Below are 17,194 nucleotides of genomic sequence, written 5' to 3'. Positions count from 1 at the left end.
CTTGTGTCTTTTACTGCTCTGTGTTAATCAAAAAATAAGTAGCCAAAGAGGGGGTTAATTTTGTAAACAGTGCCGGTCTTTCTACTCAGGTGGCCTCAAGACACCCCCATCCCTGCCCACCGAAGATCAGCTCATGCATCCAGGGCTGGGGCTGAGGGTAACAAGGTGAAGCGACAGGAAGCTCACAGGACAGGCTGTACCAAACCTACAAGAGAACTCAGTGTTCAGGGCTGACACATGTCCCACCCCTCCCCCCCGGGGGTGTTACCTCGGCCAGGGTGGGGACCTTGACCAGGGGTGCTTGGCCCAGCTGCTCGGTTCTTTAGGAGGAACTCCACCCGCTTGCTTTCCAGGAACCCTGCCTGCCACTGTGGGCTGGTGGCTCGCAGCCCAGCCACAGGTTGTACCACTGTTGTCCCCCTCACCTGTGTTATCCGGAAAGCGGCTCCCATATCTGGGTGCATTGTGAACACCCATCAATGTCTTCCTCCCCTTCCCACTTCTCCCCCTTTCCTCCTCTCCTTCTGTTTCCTTCCCTCTCCTCTTTCAATTTTGGTGCCAGGGACAGAGCCTTTGCTTCCTGCTACTGAGCCACACTCCTAGCCTTTTACTACCTGAGAAGATTGCAGGGCAATACATACAGCAAAATCCCAGCATGGTCAGCCTGGCTTCAGAGCTCATTGATGCTGATGCTTACCCAGGCTCCCACACACACACTGAGCCAAGTACTGTTTTTCCTCCACATACTGGGTCAAGGTCCCCCTTTTACTTTCTATTTGGGGGTGGATCTCTCTCTCTCTCCCCACCCCTCCATCTCTCTCTCTCCTCTCTCCAAAAGTTCTCAGTAGCCCAGGCTGGCCCCAAATTTCCTATACAAGTAAGGCTGAAGCTCCCACCTAAGTGCCGAGATTACAGGTGTGCACCACCACACCTGGCTTGTGTGGTACTGGGAATTGAACTCAGAGCATTGTATACACCAGGCAAGTACTGTACCACTGAGCTACATCCATCTCTAAGACCTTTCTGCAGATCGACTGGCCTTGAGCTACTACCCACTCAGCCTCCCTCAAACTGGAATTACAGGTGAGTCGCTCCTTTCCCAGAGTCTTTGCCGAGACCCAACAAGCAGAGTGCTCCATCCTGCACCACACTGGGTGCTGCTGGCTCTTCTCATTCTAGTCCTTATGTTGGAAGCTGCCATGGCTTTTTTGCATTATAGTGACAAACTCATCCATGTTTCCCCAGGGGAGATAGGAAGATTGCCACAAATTTGAGGTGATGGAGTCGTGTTGGGACAGGTGGGATGGGAAAAGTGGGGTTCCTCTCCTTTTCTGTTTCAGGTAGCCACTTAGCAATAGTGGGGACCTTTCTGTGACACCAGATCCAGTGGCAAAGTCCCATTGCTCTTCCTGTGCCTGTTAGGTAACCATGGCCCCTGTGCTCTGATAACACTGGCTCAGTCTAATTTTCCTTGAGCTCTGTTGGGGTTGGCTCTCCGCGCATGCTCATTTGGTGACCGTTTCAGTCCTACTGGCTTGTCCCCTACTGAAATGCCTGCAGTGGTTTCTCTTGTCTTCAACAGACCGTGACCGTGACAGACACGTGGCAGGGCGGGAATTCAAACGCAGCTCACTCACGTGTCTCCTGAGGCTGCAGGGGTTCCCAGCTCCTCCGTGCTGGATCTTATTCTCTTGTTTTCTGGAGCTGAGTTGCAATTCCGCCTCTCACCAGCAGGGTCAGGAAGCGCCCCGTCAGAAATCTATGCTTAGAAACTGGGGCTGCAGAGAACTGGTGGCCAGTCAGGATCTTCAGTGAACTGCTGCCAAGAAAGGAGAGTTAAACTCTCCATACTCATTCCTGCCAAAACTGGTGGTGTTTTTTATTTGCTTTTGTTTTTCCCTTTTGATCAAAAATTACTCTCAGAGAACCCAGGCTCTCAGAAATTCCTACAGTTGAGGCTGACATAGCAAGGCACTTCTCAGAAGCCCAAAGACCCAAATTAGCTGGGAAGCTCTGTGCAAGTAGCTGAACCTCTCTGGGCTTTAACCTCTTTGTGAATACTGCTGGAACCCCATACGGTGTGCATGCACATCTTTAATCCCAACACTCAAGAGGTTGAGGCAGGAGGATTGTGAGTTTGAGAGCAGCTTGGTATACAGAGCAAGACCCTGTCTCCACAACAAGAAACTGAAGCACAGGGCTGGCAATACCTACGCTGCAGGATCTTTGTAGGCAAAATGAGCTAAGGTGAAGAGTCGGTGTTTGATTCAGCAAGAAAATGGCTGTGTCCTTTGCCCCAGCCTCCTATATGTGGATTCTGGTTCATGAGACCTAAAGCCCCAGTTGCGGGTAGCTCTGAAGTTTCTGGGGAGGGGGCTCTTGCAGCGGGCTTGTACCAGGGAACATCTATGCTGTTATAAAACTTCCTTATGTGTCCCGGGATTCCTCTGAGTGAAGGGAATCACTTCACACCTGCTAGCTCAGGTGGGGCTCCAAAGAACAAGTGTTCTTGAATACGAGGCAAAGAGACACCGAGATAGCTCAGAGGTAAAGGCAGTTGCTATCAAACCTAACTGCCTGAGTTCAATTCCTGGGCCCATGTGACAGAGAGAACTGACTCCTTAGAGTTGTCTTTTCACACCCACACCCTCCCCCACACATGCACACACACACACACACACACGCACACATACATGCACGTACACACACACACACACACGCACCCCCCCCACATGCGCGCGCACACACACTGAAACAAGGCAGATCTGTGTGGCCTTTCAGGGACAGCCTCAGATGTCACATGAGGTCACTGCTCTGATATTCCCAAATAGACTGAGGAACACTTTGGAAGCACAGCTCTGGTGTCTGTAAGGATGCCTCCAGGGATGTTCAACTGTGCAGAAAGACTGCCCTAGGCATGGGCAGCACCATCCAAGAGCCGGAGTCCTGAACTGCAGGAGGAGGAAGTGCGCTGCACGCCAGCATGCATCCCTTCTGCTGCCTGACTGCAGAGGCAGTGTTACCTCTGTCGCCATGGTGGACTGTGCCCCAGACTGTAAGCCCAAGTTTGCTCTGCTCAGGCATTCCGTCACAAAGGTGAAAAGCAGCCAGTAAAAGCCAACTCAAATGCAAGGCAGAGGGGATGTGGACCTACCGGTCCACCCGGAAGTGTTGAGGACTGCTTGGCTGTGCCTTCAAGGCAGTGTCTCTGCTAGAGATTGGAAGTGAGGCTCAGCAGCTGTGAGAGAACATGGACATGGCCAGGGAGCACTTGATGGGATGAAGGCTAGATCACAGGGCTCCACACGCCAGGCAGTTAGGACCTGGGCTCCGAGTCATTCTGAAGAGCATTGACCGGGACAGGCAGCCAGGAGGTACACTCTTGCCAGCTGACCAACCATGGCCACCTCCTGATTCTCTTCCACAGGCCTGTGGAGTTACACCAGTAATTGCAGTACCCAGAAGCCTGAGGGAAGATGATTATGAGTCGAAGGTCAACCTGGGCTACATAGTGAGAGCCTATTGAAAACTAAATAAATCCCATAGTGAAGATGGGTCTTCCGGGACTAGGTCAAATGACACGGGCTCTGGGGATCTCATGCTCACACAGAAGTGACTTGTCCTCCTCCCCAGCCCTTCCTTCTCTTCTGAGACAGGGCTTCATCAGACTGTTGCTATATACCCAAGGACGATCTTGAACCCCTGTTCCTCTGGCCTCTACAAGTACTCCCAAGTGCTGGGATTATAGGCATGCTCCTCCACGCCTGGCTGGGAACCATCTTTTGAAAAGATGAACTAAATGTCAAGCGAATAAATAAAAATAAACAAAGTTCTTGACACGATTTGGCAGGGCTCCACAAAGAGCAGCTGGGACTGTTCAGTGCACAGTCATCCCCAAGCATAAGGAAGGTCTTCCCAGTCCCAGAGTCCACCTCTGACTGACTGTGTGCTCGGGTAGGCCTGTTAACCTCTCTGAGCTAATAACGCTATGTGCCCCCAGAGGAAGGGGGGGCAGCCTCTTCGAGGCTGTAAGTGGCCAGGCTGCCCTACTCTAGTGCCACCTGCATCCCTGAGGAATCATCAGGAGCTGAGGGAGGGTCCTGGTGCTCTGACACTCAGTTCTCTCACCCTCCTGTCCTCAGGAGGGCAAGAGAGACTGATGCTCAACCCCCAGGGTGACTGTGGGGTGCTAGGAGGGTAGGAGAGTACTGGGGACTCCTCCATAGGAAATCTAGGAATTGACTGTAGGACAGAAAGGGTTTCAGGAAGCTGGGCTGGCTCTGTGTCATGTGTGACTTGAGGAGTCCCTCCTGGCCACTGCCTCCAGTTTGCCCAGCAAGGCACGTCCTCTCAGCCAAGATGGTTTGGTGTTGCCAGGGATCCCAGCAGGGACTGGAAGAAGGGTCGCTGTGAGGACTCCTGGGGAGGGATCTTTGCTTCTGACTCATACTCTCTAGGACCAACCTTGTCCTAGGGGAGGCAGTTGACAGGAAGGCCCCATCTGGCCTCTTTGTCCCATACAGATGTCCTGACCTCAGCTATGCTGAGCCCCACCCAGGGAAGTGCAGGCCAGGCCTGGCCCAGACTGGGAGGGATGCTGGAAAGAGATGCTGGGAGGGATGCTGGAGGGATGCTGGAAAGAGATGTTGAGAGGGCAGCTGGGAGGGGTGATGGAGGGATAGTCCAAGGATGATGAGGGGGATGATGAAAAGGGTCTTGCTGAAGATGGGAAACTGCACCTGAGCTCAGCCCTGTCTCCACCCAGTGTACTGTTGGCCATGCAAAGCCAGCATAGCAACTCGTCTCTACGGAAACTATGGCAGCGCCTGTTTAGGGCCCCTGTGCAGCCTGCCTCAATTAGGGACCAGTTGCTCTTGCACAGGGCTCTGACTGTGGAGGCAGTCTTCCATCTTCCCTATCCCCAAGCCCACCGGCTCTCATTTGCCCCCATCATGACTTCTTCAGAAGCTGACTTTACATGGGGCCTCAGCAGTGTGGCACACTGGCGGATCACTGTGATCAGGGTCGGACTAGCTGGAGTTCTTATGTCTGTCATTCTCCTGGGGGGTGGGGTACAGACAAAGTTGGTCCAGGAGCCCACAGATGAACTCTGATAAAGCCTTTCAGGCACCCTCTGCTGCCCCAGGAAGTTCCCTGAGAGGAGTGATAAGGGTTGGGGAGGGGGACGGAGGCCATCACTAGGCCTAGAAGCTGGGACACCACTGAGCACTGACCAGCTGGAAGCCTTCTCCATTTGTCCCACTCCCCCACAACTGTCTCCTCTCTCACCTGAACAGCTGGCATAATCACTGTCCACAGGCGGCTTCTGAGAGGAGTTGATCTGATGCCCTGCCTCAGTGGCTCCTCCAGTACCTAAGTGCAAAGTCGGCTTCCTCCACGGCAGGTGCTGGAAACACACGAAGCAGAGCACTCCAGTCCTGCCAGGCTCCGAAGTGCAGATCCTGATTACAGTGATCCATAAACAGAAAATGTATCAGAGTGCAGGGGAGAGTCTAGGGGTGCTGGGGTCACACCCCCAAATTGGTAGGGGCCAGGCCTTGCTCAGCTCCAACCAATGGCTCCTCCAAGGTGAAGGAATGGCGTATGAAAGTTCTGGGGTCAGGGTGGAAGTGCATAGCTAAGGGGATGTGGAAAAGGAAGAGGAGGAACGAGGAGCTCAGGAGAGATGGTCCAGGGGAGGGATGAGGCAGTGTGGGCACAATGAAGCAGAGTAGCAGACTCCGACCACAAGGACTGAGCATGAGATGGCACACAGACATGGTCAAACTTGGGAAGAACAATCAGGCTTCAGTTTTGTGTGGGGACCCTCCATCCCAGAGTGCCACTGACTGGTACTAGTGGGCATCCTGGGTACTTGCACACAAATGGGTCCTTGTGTGCCTTGCAAGTTCTGGAGGACACAGAAGACCCAATCTGGGAGATCAGATAGGCCCTGCCTTGGGGGTATGGGGGAGGCGCCAAAGGCTCAGAAAGCCTCTCAGCCAAGAAGGGGTGGAGCTGGTAACCCCACCCCCTGTCCAGGCACTGCGATGCTCACACAGGTGGAAGGTAGTGTCACCGGAGTGGCATTGTAGCTGGGGACAGGGGATGTGACCCCTCCCTCACAGTTCCACAAAGCCCACTTGCCCAGTGGAATCGCCCCTTCTCCCCATGCAGAGGGACCTGCAGAGGTCTTTCTGGGTCCTGATCTGGCAGAGCCTGGCTTCACAGTCAAGGTCAAAATCACACTTCTTCTGTGTAGATCTGTCTGTCTCCCTCAGGAGCTCGGTTTCAAGCAGGGTTGTCCCCAGCTGCAGCCCGGTTATAGAGGGGACATCCCCAGGATGTCCTGAACAACCTTCCCAGACACACAGAGGAGGATATTAAGGAAACAGTACCAGGAGGTGGGAGTTGGCTTCCACGGTGTGATATGGATAAAAGAAATCAATTCCTTATGGACATCTGTGTTCCAAGTTCTGGCCTCTGAAGTGGTCTTTAGGACACCCCAGATATTCCTCCCCATCAGAGGAATGGGCGTTAGGGGCCCCAGTGCTATCTGGGGGAAGGAGGGGATGAACCTTGGGCTTGGTCTCTATCAGCTTCTGACTCCAGGCTAGGGTTTCCCCTTCACTCAACCAGCTTGCCATCCTGGGACCCTGCTCAGGAGACTTCTGGGCTGGCATGTCAGCTGTGTCCTTGTATTTCATTTTCTTTTGTTTCCTAGCACCCTTCCAGACTTCTTGAATCTTTCCACCCCAGCATGTCAATGAATTCTTTTCCTTCCCCCCCTCCACTCTAGCTCAACCCCTTACTCTTTGCTTTAAAAAAAAAATTATTCATGTTGGGCAATGGTGGTGCACACCTTAATCCCAGCACTTAGGAGGCAGAGGCAGGCGGATCTCTGTGAGTTCAAGGCCAGCCTGGTCTACAGAGCGAGTTCCAGGACAACCAGGGCTACACAGAGAAACCCTGCCTCAAAAAACTTTTTTAAAAAGTTATTTATGTGCATGAATGCATGTGTATGTGTGTGTACATGATGTTGGGACACGGGGAAGTGTGGAGGTCAGAGGATAACCTTATGGAGTTGGTCTGTCCCTTCTCCCTTATGCAGGTTCCAGGAATTGAACTCAGGTCATCAGGCTTGCATGAGGAGTCACTTGCTCAGCCCCCCTTTGTCATTTTGAGTCAGTCTCACTATGTAGGCCAGTCATCCTCCTGCCTCAGCTTCCAAAAGGTGAACATTATAGGCAGGAACCATGCCTAGCTGATGTCTTTCTAGACAAATAAATGTGAACTGCTGGCAATGCCTTTTCACTCCTTGGCATTGGACAGGCGTTTGTAGACATGTGGTTCACTCCCAAATCTATCTGGAAGTCTTGACTGGGAAGCTTCCAACCAGCACAAGACAATTCCTAGTGAAAAAAAAAATCCAGGAGATAGCAAGAACCCCGGTCCAAGTGGCCATGGAATTTATACCCCATTTTCTTATGGGATATAAATTTTCAGATCTCCATGGTTTCCTATTGAATAACACCAAATCTCAGCTCTGTCTTCCATGTTTGTCTCCTCTTTGCCCCCCCCCTCCAGGGCTGTCTCTTGGGGCGATTGCAACAGTTTCTAGCTCCATCTTAACCTGTCTAGCTTCCCTCCAGCATCAGGATGAGCTCTTTGTGACACAAATCTGATCAAGCCACACCTCCAGTTATGCTATGTCCCTGGGTCCCACGGCCTGCATCCAATGTGCTCTCAGTCCAGCAGCAACATTTGCTTCTCGAATCTGTTTCCTGGCAGCATCTCTTGAACCCCATATTCTAGGTGAGCAGTTGCCCCAACACTCCCAGCCACTGTCCTGTCAGCTGCCCCAGCACTGAATGCATTTCTGTCCACCCCTCCTCCAGCAATCCGCTCTTAAGGCTGAGTCTGATGGCATCTCAAGAGAAGCCTCCAGTGCTTGTAGAGTCCAGCAGAGGCTCATTTAAACAGAACACAGTGAATGGGTCTGGAGGTCCTTGCAGAACTCCCCAGGAGACACCTAGAAAAGGAGATAGAAAGGCCCAGGTTCGGCATAGAGCCACCCTGGTGATGCCTTCTTCTTTATAACCCTCTCAGAATTCTACAAGTTTTCCACCAGTGTGAGTGAGCCCCCCACTCAGATTCCATGCTGGCTCTGACGGGCTGACCTGGTCACATGCTGCTGCAAGTAGCTGCAAGAGAGGCTGAAAAACTTGGTGTGGACGATTTCGGCTCCTCCCAGGGGAGGCAGGCTTTGCCTTGCCCTAAGCCCATGAGGGAAAGGGGAGGCACCTCAAGAATGGTCAAAGCCGCCACTCCTCCTAACTCACAGCTATCCCCATGTCAGAGAGGATCAGCCACTATCTGGTTGTCCAACTCATGTCTGATTCTTCATCTGCCCTGAGGGTTGAAGCCTATGTCCACTGACAGTCCCTACCTCCTTTATTGCTACAGCTCTCCAAGGAGTCCCAGTCCAGTGGGAAAGATGGGCACCAAAGGGTGAGGGCAGCCAGCATGGTACAGGTCATGGCCGAGGGAGCCTAGAGCATGTGACTGAGCCAGCTAGTAGCAGTTGGGAGGGCTTCCTGGAGGTGACAGCAGTGAGGCTTGAAGAGTGGGGGGAGTCATAGAGACAAAGGGTGATTCAACAACTCAACGAAGCCCCACAGGCAGGGGGATTCCAAGAAGTGCTGTGTCACAGGGAATAACCGTGAAGGAGGGAGGTGTCAAGGGATGGAGCCACACAGGAAGATGGCTTCTGCTGCTTTAGGGGACCTGCCTTCATGGTAGGGCGAGATGCTGGGCAGTGTAGTAATGACTCCCCAAGACAGGCAGTCAGGGGACAGCCACTGAGGCAGTGGGAACCCTAGGGACCAGAAGCTAAGTTCAGGCTGCTGGGGCATGTCCAGGCAAGAGGCAGAGAGGAGGGACCTGGGCAAGTCCCTGGCACAGCCTGCAAACTCAGTTTCCTTCTCTGTAAGCAGAACGGTGTCTCAACCCATCAAGGCTACCACTTTCTGCTCCCCTTGCACCCTCTATGCTCTTGGAGTTAGGGCCACCCTGATATGGTGGGTGAGCTGCAGCCTTTCTGCCCTGAAGGGGGTAGTGACCCAGGTGTGGGCTGCAAGCTCTGTATGGAGAGATATGGACTGGGAGAGAGAGTGGGATGTTCCCAGCACCTGACCAGGTGAACCCCCAGGGACTAGGTTTCTCAGGCCAGTGGATGCCATCATTCCAGGAACCAGATCTCCACCCATTTGCATAGCCACTATAACAGGAAGAGGGACCTCATTGCCTCATCTACCAGGGCTGGGCTGCCACACTGACTAGGGGCTTAGTGGCACTGTGAAGCAGGAACCCGCAATGAGCCTTCCATCTTCAGTGACCAGAGAAATTGTAGGACAGGTGGCCTGTGAGCCCTGCCTTGTGCCCAAGCACTTGGACCAGCTGTGACCCAGGGAAGGAAGAGGTTTAAAACTGTGACAGCTGGGCCCCTTCAATGAGGTCAAAGTACACCATGCTGGCCCAGAGCAATCCTGGTTCCCAGAAGTGGTGGGAACACATCCTGATAGCAGGAAATATCCCTGCTCGCTACCTGGCCCCTCTCTGCCCCTCCCAGTCCCCACTGGTCCCTTCCAGTAAGTCCAGCTCTAAGCAGGAAGCCTGAACTCCCAAATCTCTGGGTAGGTGTGGGGCAGGATATAACCATTTCAGGAACTAAGTGGGAACGCCAGATGAAGGGGATCTACCTACCCTCACCTCTCCTGCGCCCCAAGCTGCAGGGGGCCTGGAGGGGAGACCCCAGAGAAATGGGGAGGCCAACTCCAGACTTCACATGAGCCTCTTCCTTTTCCCCCTCTTCCTCTTTCTTCTTCTTTGTTCATGATACAAGATTTCTCGGTGTAGCCCTGGCTGTCCTGGCACACACTCTGTAGACCAGACTGGCCTCACTCAGAGACCTGTCTGCTTCTGCCTCCCAAGTGCTGGGATTAAAGGCATGCGTCACCACCGCCTGCATGTGGCCTTCTTAATGACAAGTTCTGTGACATGTTGGGGAGACCATGCCCCGAGTTTCTGAAGACACACAGCTGCATAGGGTTTGAATCCCAGCTCTGATGCTGGCTGTGACCTCAGGCCAACTGCCTGAACTCAGCTTCTCTGTATACAAGCAGGACTCCAGAGGGGTCCTCTTTCCCTAGGTCTGAAGGACAGAACAGGTACCACAGGGAAGGGCCTGCCAAGTAGGAGGAAGGGGCACCTGAACTCCCGAGCCTACAAGGGGATGTTAGTGCCCCTCTGTAGGGACCCTGAGAGCGTGCTAGGGCCATACCAAGAGACTACACTGAGTAGCCCTTTGCAGATGCCAAGACAGGGAGAAGCCAAAGTACTGTGTCTTCCAGGAGGGCTGAGGTGAGCTTCTGGGAAGAGAGAGTGACTAACATGGAGTAGAAGGAAGGTACCTCAGTGGCATAGCTCACAGGGTGGAGGCAAGTGAGCAGAATCCCTGCCACAGAGTTCTCAGACTCCTGTCCTGGCATGGCTGGTCTCCATCACTCTGGGTCTTTAGGCCCTGTCTGTGAGAACACTTCCTGTGCGGGACAGGGCAGTCGTCATTCCAGAGCAAACAGGACAGCTCACTGGCACAGGAGACGACTGTTCTCTCCTGGAGAGCTCTGTCCACGTATCTCTAGCGTCGCTGTGGCCAGCATTGCAATGCACAACTGTTTTCTGTTATTTGTTGCTTTGCTTTGATTTTTGGGACAGAGTCTTACTATGTAGCGTTGGATGGCCTAGACTCACTGTATGGATCAGGCTAGCCTCAAATCTGCAGTAACTGCCCTGCCTCTGTTTCCTGAGTGCTGAGATTACAAGTGTGAGCCACCACAACCAACATTTGTATCCTCACTCTGTAGCCCAGGTTGGCCAGGAATGACTCTGAAGCCCAGGCTGGGCTTGGATGCATGGCAATCTCTCTGGCCTCGTTGGTGCTGAAATCATAGACATGACCTGTTCTGCCCAGTTTCCATTATTTTTCTATGCCCTCATTATTTAACTTTGCCCTCTGGGCACTGGGAAAGGAATCTAGGATCCAGCACGTGTTAGACAAGTTTCATTTAAAAATTAGCAACAAGGGTTTGTGGTTTTCACATGCCTGTGACCTGCTCTCTCTTTTGAGTAACAATTGCCTAATATCCACCATTAAGAGCCGGAGGAGGGAATGGACCATGGGGCAGACAGCAGTTAAGAACCTGACAAAATTCACAATCACAGCAAACATTTTGTGAAGAAGCTGAGGTATGCACAAAAAAACAAATACACAGCAACAACAACAAAACAAAACAAAGCAAAACAAAAAAACAAAACAACAACAACAACAAACAAGGGTGAAGGCCTTTGTCCTGATCCTAGCTTCACAGGACTTTGGGACTCTTGACAGGCTACTCAGTCTCCCTAATCCTTTGCCATTTCCTAAAAGATGGGACAGAGCAGTCTTTGCTTATGCTTTCTAGTGGGACTCCCCTGTCACCAGCACGCAAGGCCCTCGCTGAACATAGCACCCCTCGGTCAGAAAGGGCATGCTGTCTGCATGGATAAACCACATTGCATTTTACTCCTTAAAGCTGGAGAGCTAGGCAGGAGCTCGAGGGGTCATGGGCACTGGCTGTGAACTTTTCCATGCAGGAGCCTGCTGTGTGACCATGTGAGAGACAGAGGCAGAGGAATGCATCTCCAAACCTTCTGGGTGGACTGTCTCCAAATGCCTAGAAGCTCTGAGGGCTACTGGGTCTCCATGTGTCAAGTGTAGGTTCATAGCACCCCCAGAAGAGTCATGCTACAACCTCTCCTTAGAGCTTAGTGCCCCCCGAGTGGGTCTCTTTATCAACTGTAACTTAGCATGCCTATGCAGACTGCTCAGGTGACCACTGCCTACAGAGAACAGTCCAGGATGAATAGGCAGATGAATAGAGGCCCAGCCGCCCCACCCCCAACAGTAGGTAAGAAAGCCCTTGCCTTGCCTCCAAACACAAAACTGAATTCTTCCAGCCTTTAATCATAGGGACTATCCTACCACCCCCAATACTGTCTGTTCCTTCCTATTGTCCTCTTCCTCGAAGACACAACTCAGCTCTGGTCACATGCCTACCTGGCACCATTGCTTCTGGACCCCCCCCCCCCCAGCTGTCTTCAGCCCCCCAGATTGCTCCGTCCACTGCCCTCATTATCTTCTGTGAAAAAATGGGACCGAGTACCCTGGATAGAATGATACACAGTAACACAATGGTGCTACTCCTTTTGTAAAAGGAGGTCTCCTGTAGTCCAGGCTGTCAGTGAATCCTAGCCAAGAATGACCTTGAACTTCTGATCTTCCTGCTTCTCTCCTTCCCCCTCCCAAGCCACAGCTTGGGCTTCCTGAATTCTAGGCTACATCTCTAGCCTCAAGAATGCTAGCTTTACAGGTGAACATCAGACATTACCTGTCCCCAGTGGGCAGATGGGCATTATAAGAAAATGAAGACACGACCCTTGGCACAGGGCCAGGCTCCATTGATGCTTACTGTGCTATGTGGAGCTATCCTGTCCTCACCTCCAGAGCCACCCCCAACCCCACAGTCTTTGAAGCCCTTTCTTTTAATCCTATCTACAGCCTCCCACTCCCCAAGTCAAGCACTCCTGGCTCTTAGTGCTTATTCTCCTGTTAATCCCCTGATTCATTGTGGGCTCAGCCCATGAGCAGCAGGGCTCAGGCCTGGCCTGGAGGAAAGTGACTCAGATGCCACAATGCTAGCATGAGTCAGAGAGGCGTCATGCCTGCACCCATGTGCCTCGGGTCAGCATCACCTGACCTCTGGCCTCCTTCTGAGCTGATTCAGATGGTTTGCTGGCAGTCGCCAGGCCCTGCATCTAGTTCATTCATTGATTCATTTCTTGCCCTGCCCATTCATCACTGCCGGGATCGATCTCAGGTGGCTCATCCCTGTGACTCTTCAGTGGTCCAGCCCTCCATTCATTACTAATCAGCTTGGTGGCCATTTGCCTGGTATCATCCCGGCCTGCGGTGGGTAATTCCCCCTTGGGCCTTTTGGGGACTAGAGGAGGGGTGGTTTTGCCCATCACATAGAGGGGACACTGAGGCACTGTGCAATGCAGTATTTGACTCCTCAATCCTCTCCTGATCCTGTTTCTAGAAAGCAGCATTGCTACCCAGGAAAGCTGTGTTCTTATGCATACCAGGTGGTAGCTAGGGCAGCCATGTCTCCAATGCGACCCACAAGGACAGTACAGGGACATCAGCTGACCACTTGCGTCCCTTTGCTCAGTGTGAGAGGCTTCCTTGTGAGAGGCGGCTTTCCTTTGAGATCCTCTAAATCCCTACAGAGGGCCCTCCACCCACTTTGGAATTCCAGTATCCCCTTCAGATCAGGGAATCTGACAGATGTGGCTCCTGGGTCCTCGGAGACAGGGCCAGCTTGTCTCAACCTTTCTTCCATCTTCCCACCCCTGCCCCTCCCACAGGCTCTGTGGGACTGCCTCCAGACCTAGCAGAAACACATCCCTTCTTGGGATGCCTGCTTCTGGTGGACACAGACTCTGGGAGCCGTGCCAACATGGCTCCCCATTGTGCCCACTGTTGTTCAATCTTCACTCTTTCTCCTGGGACCAGTCCTCTCTGGTGGTCCCCAGGCTAGCTCCCTCAGAGGGAAGGCTCATGAGACCAGTGCAGTTTCCACACCCCTGAGTATGACACATTCCCTTTCCAGGGGGATGATTCTATGACTGACAGCCCATGGAGTCCTCAGCTTCATGATGACTTGTTGGCCTGAGATCCCCCCAGCCCTGTGATCTATTCCTGCAGCTTAGACTCAGCCTCCCCTAAGAGACCCAGTCTCACTGGAGGGGGCAGCAGGCTCCTTTCCTAGACAGCTGACATGCATTCCTGTATACCAATACCTTCTGGTCCAAGTTCCATGGATGGGCAGAAGGTCATGGCTGAGGTAACTTCAGTTCATTTCCCTCTGTGGTTTTCTTTTCTCTCAGTGACAGCTCAGCAGGAAACACCTGTTAACTGCACAGGGATGGGATTTGGTTCTGGGATTCTCCTCCAAGGAAGCCAGGTCTAAGGGTCCATCCACATGGGCTGGAGTGTAGCTCAGGGACAGAGCACTTGCCTAGTGTGCCAGTGCCCTGGGCCCCATGCCCAGCACCACAGAACACAGGCAACAGAATTCAAGGATGCCCAAGTCTCCTCTAAGGCACAAAACCTACTTGGAAGCTACACGTGCCCTCTGCAGGCTCTAATCCTCTGCCTGGCTTAGGACATCCAACACTACTCCCATATCAGGGAAAGAGCAGCAAGCTGGAATCTAAGGTCCCAGAGCAAGTTCACTGAAGATGCAGGGTTTGCTTCCAAAATTTTTTGATTGGCAGTTGGCTGAGCCTCTGATTCACTGGATGACCTTGAACTTCTGACCCTCCTGTCTCTACCTCCCAAGTGCTAGGATTACAGGTGTGTATCTCCGCTTTGGTCTTATGTGGTGCTGGGAATGGAACCCAGGGCTTCGTGTATGCCAGACAAACCCTCTATCCTCTAGGCCACACCCCCACGCTTAGACACACTTTAATTAGCTTGATTATTGGAAGACACCTTCTAACACCCTCATCTGGAGCAGGTCCAGGATCTGGGAGAACCCCTCATTCCCTCTGGGTGTCTTAGCAGTTCATTTGCACAGTCTGGGTATTATCATAGTGTGTAATACAGATGAGGAAACGGAGGCAGGGAGAGAGGTGCTACCCAGGAGTGGCAGGAGGAGCCCTGCCAGGTGAGGTAAGGTCTTTGAGTCCCACCCCAGAGTCAGAAGCTGTGAGCATAGGGCAGGGGTTTTCAGAGTCCTGTCCAACCTAGACTTTCTCTTCTCAGAACTGAACATGCCGCTGGAGATCCCCCGTGCCAGGAGGTCAGCATTAGCTGTAGGCCTTCCTTCTAGAAACGTGCCTCGGAGATTCATTTTGCTGAAGTGTGCACAGCACACCACACCCAGGACACCACGTGCCCCCAGGCAGAGCAAAGGAACTCACACCTTAGCTGCTGTCTGAGACTAATTAGGATTCCATCTTGGAGCCCCTGGTGAGCTGGGGAGTTCAGACGGGAGAGGGGGGGACACGGAGTTTCTAGGTTGTGGCAGTGAAAGCACGGCTCTGACGGGGACTAGGGCCGGTGACTTTGTCCTGAGCAGCTGTGGGGCCTCAGACAGGGCACTTCCTCCTCTGGCCCTTGGGACTACCCTCTAGACGAGAAGGCTGACTGATAGTGGTACCCATTCTACAGGACATGGTGAGAGAGAGACCAGACATAAGGGGAGTGTTCTGACGGCAGTTCCAGGGCTCTGCTTCCTTATGTGTGAAATGACAGTGTCCCAGGTCTCAGCCCTCCAGGGTTCTGCTCTTGCTTGCCTCCTTGACCTTTAATATTCTTGCCTCCTGGTCCTAAAATGGTTGCTTTGGGCCTGTACCTAGCAATCACAGAAGCACTGGTCCGGGGAACTATCTAGAAAAGGTCAAGATAGCTGGAAGAGTAAACTAGTGGCCAGGCTGAGGAACAGGGCCAGACATGTCATCATTCACCCCAAAATTCAAGGCTCTCAGTGCCAGCCTTGTGGGCCAACAAGGCTGAGAGCTATTCCTTAACCAATTTAATTAATCATTTATTTATCTTATTTTCAATCTTGTGTACACGTGTGTATGTGTGTGTAGTGGGTATGTACACGTGTGTATGTGTGTGGGGTGGGTATGTACACGTGTGTATGTGTGTGTGGGGTGGGTATGTACACGTGTGTATGTGTGTGTGGTGGGTATGTACACGTATGTATGTGTGTGTGTAGTGGGTATGTACACGTGTGTATGTGTGTGGGGTTGATATGTACACGTGTGTATGTGTGTGTGTAGTGGGTATGTACACGTGTGTGTGTGTGTAGTGGGTATGTACACGTGTGTATGTGTGTGTGTAGTGGGTATGTACACGTGTGTATGTGTGTGTGGTGGGTATGTACACATGTGTATGTGTGTGTAGTGGGTACGTACACGTGTGTATGTGTGTGTGGTGGGTATGTACACGTGTGTATGTGTGTAGTGGGTATGTACACGTGTGTATGTGTGTAGTGGGTATGTACACGTGTGTATGTGTGTGGGGTTGATATGTACACGTGTGTATGTGTGTGTGGGGTGGGTATGCACACGTGTGTATGTGTGTGTGGGGTGGGGTATGTACACGTGTGTATGTGTGTGTAGTGGGTATGTACACGTGTGTATGTGTGTGTGGGTTTGATATGTACACGTGTGTATGTGTGTGTAGTGGGTATGTACACGTGTGTATGTGTGTGTAGTGGGTATGTACACGTGTGTGTGTGTGTAGTGGGTATGTACACGTGTGTATGTGTGTGTGTAGTGGGTATGTACACGTGTGTATGTGTGTGTGGTGGGTATGTACACATGTGTATGTGTGTGTAGTGGGTACGTACACGTGTGTATGTGTGTGTGGTGGGTATGTACACGTGTGTATGTGTGTGTGTAGTGGGTATGTACACGTGTGTATGTGTGTGTGGTGGGTATGTACACGTGTGTATGTGTGTAGTGGGTATGTACACGTGTGTATGTGTGTAGTGGGTATGTACACGTGTGTATGTGTGTGGGGTTGATATGTACACGTGTGTATGTGTGTGTGGGGTGGGTATGCACACGTGTGTATGTGTGTGTGGGGTGGGTATGTACACGTGTGTATGTGTGTGTAGTGGGTATGTACACGTGTGTATGTGTGTGTGGGTTTGATATGTACACGTGTGTATGTGTGTGTAGTGGGTATGTACACGTGTGTATGTGTGTGTGTAGTGGGTATGTACACGTGTGTATGTGTGTAGTGGGTATGTACACGTGTGTATGTGTGTGTGGGGTGGGTATGTACACGTGTGTATGTGTGTGTGGTGGGTATGTACATGTGTGTATGTGTGTGTGGTGGGTATGTACACGTGTGTATGTGTGTAGTGGGTATGTACACGTGTGTATGTGTGTGGTGGGTATGTACACGTGTGTATGTGTGTGTGTAGTGGGTATGTACACGTGTGTATGTGTGTAGTGGGTATGTACACGTGTGTATGTGTGTGTGTAGTGGGTATGTACACGTGTGTATGTG

The sequence above is a fragment of the Microtus oregoni genome, unplaced genomic scaffold, assembly GCF_018167655.1.
Source record: "Microtus oregoni isolate MIOR12 unplaced genomic scaffold, Mior012 000027F_ref0000203, whole genome shotgun sequence".
NCBI classification, from domain to species: Eukaryota; Metazoa; Chordata; class Mammalia; order Rodentia; family Cricetidae; genus Microtus; species Microtus oregoni.
This window is presented reverse-complemented; position numbering follows the sequence as displayed.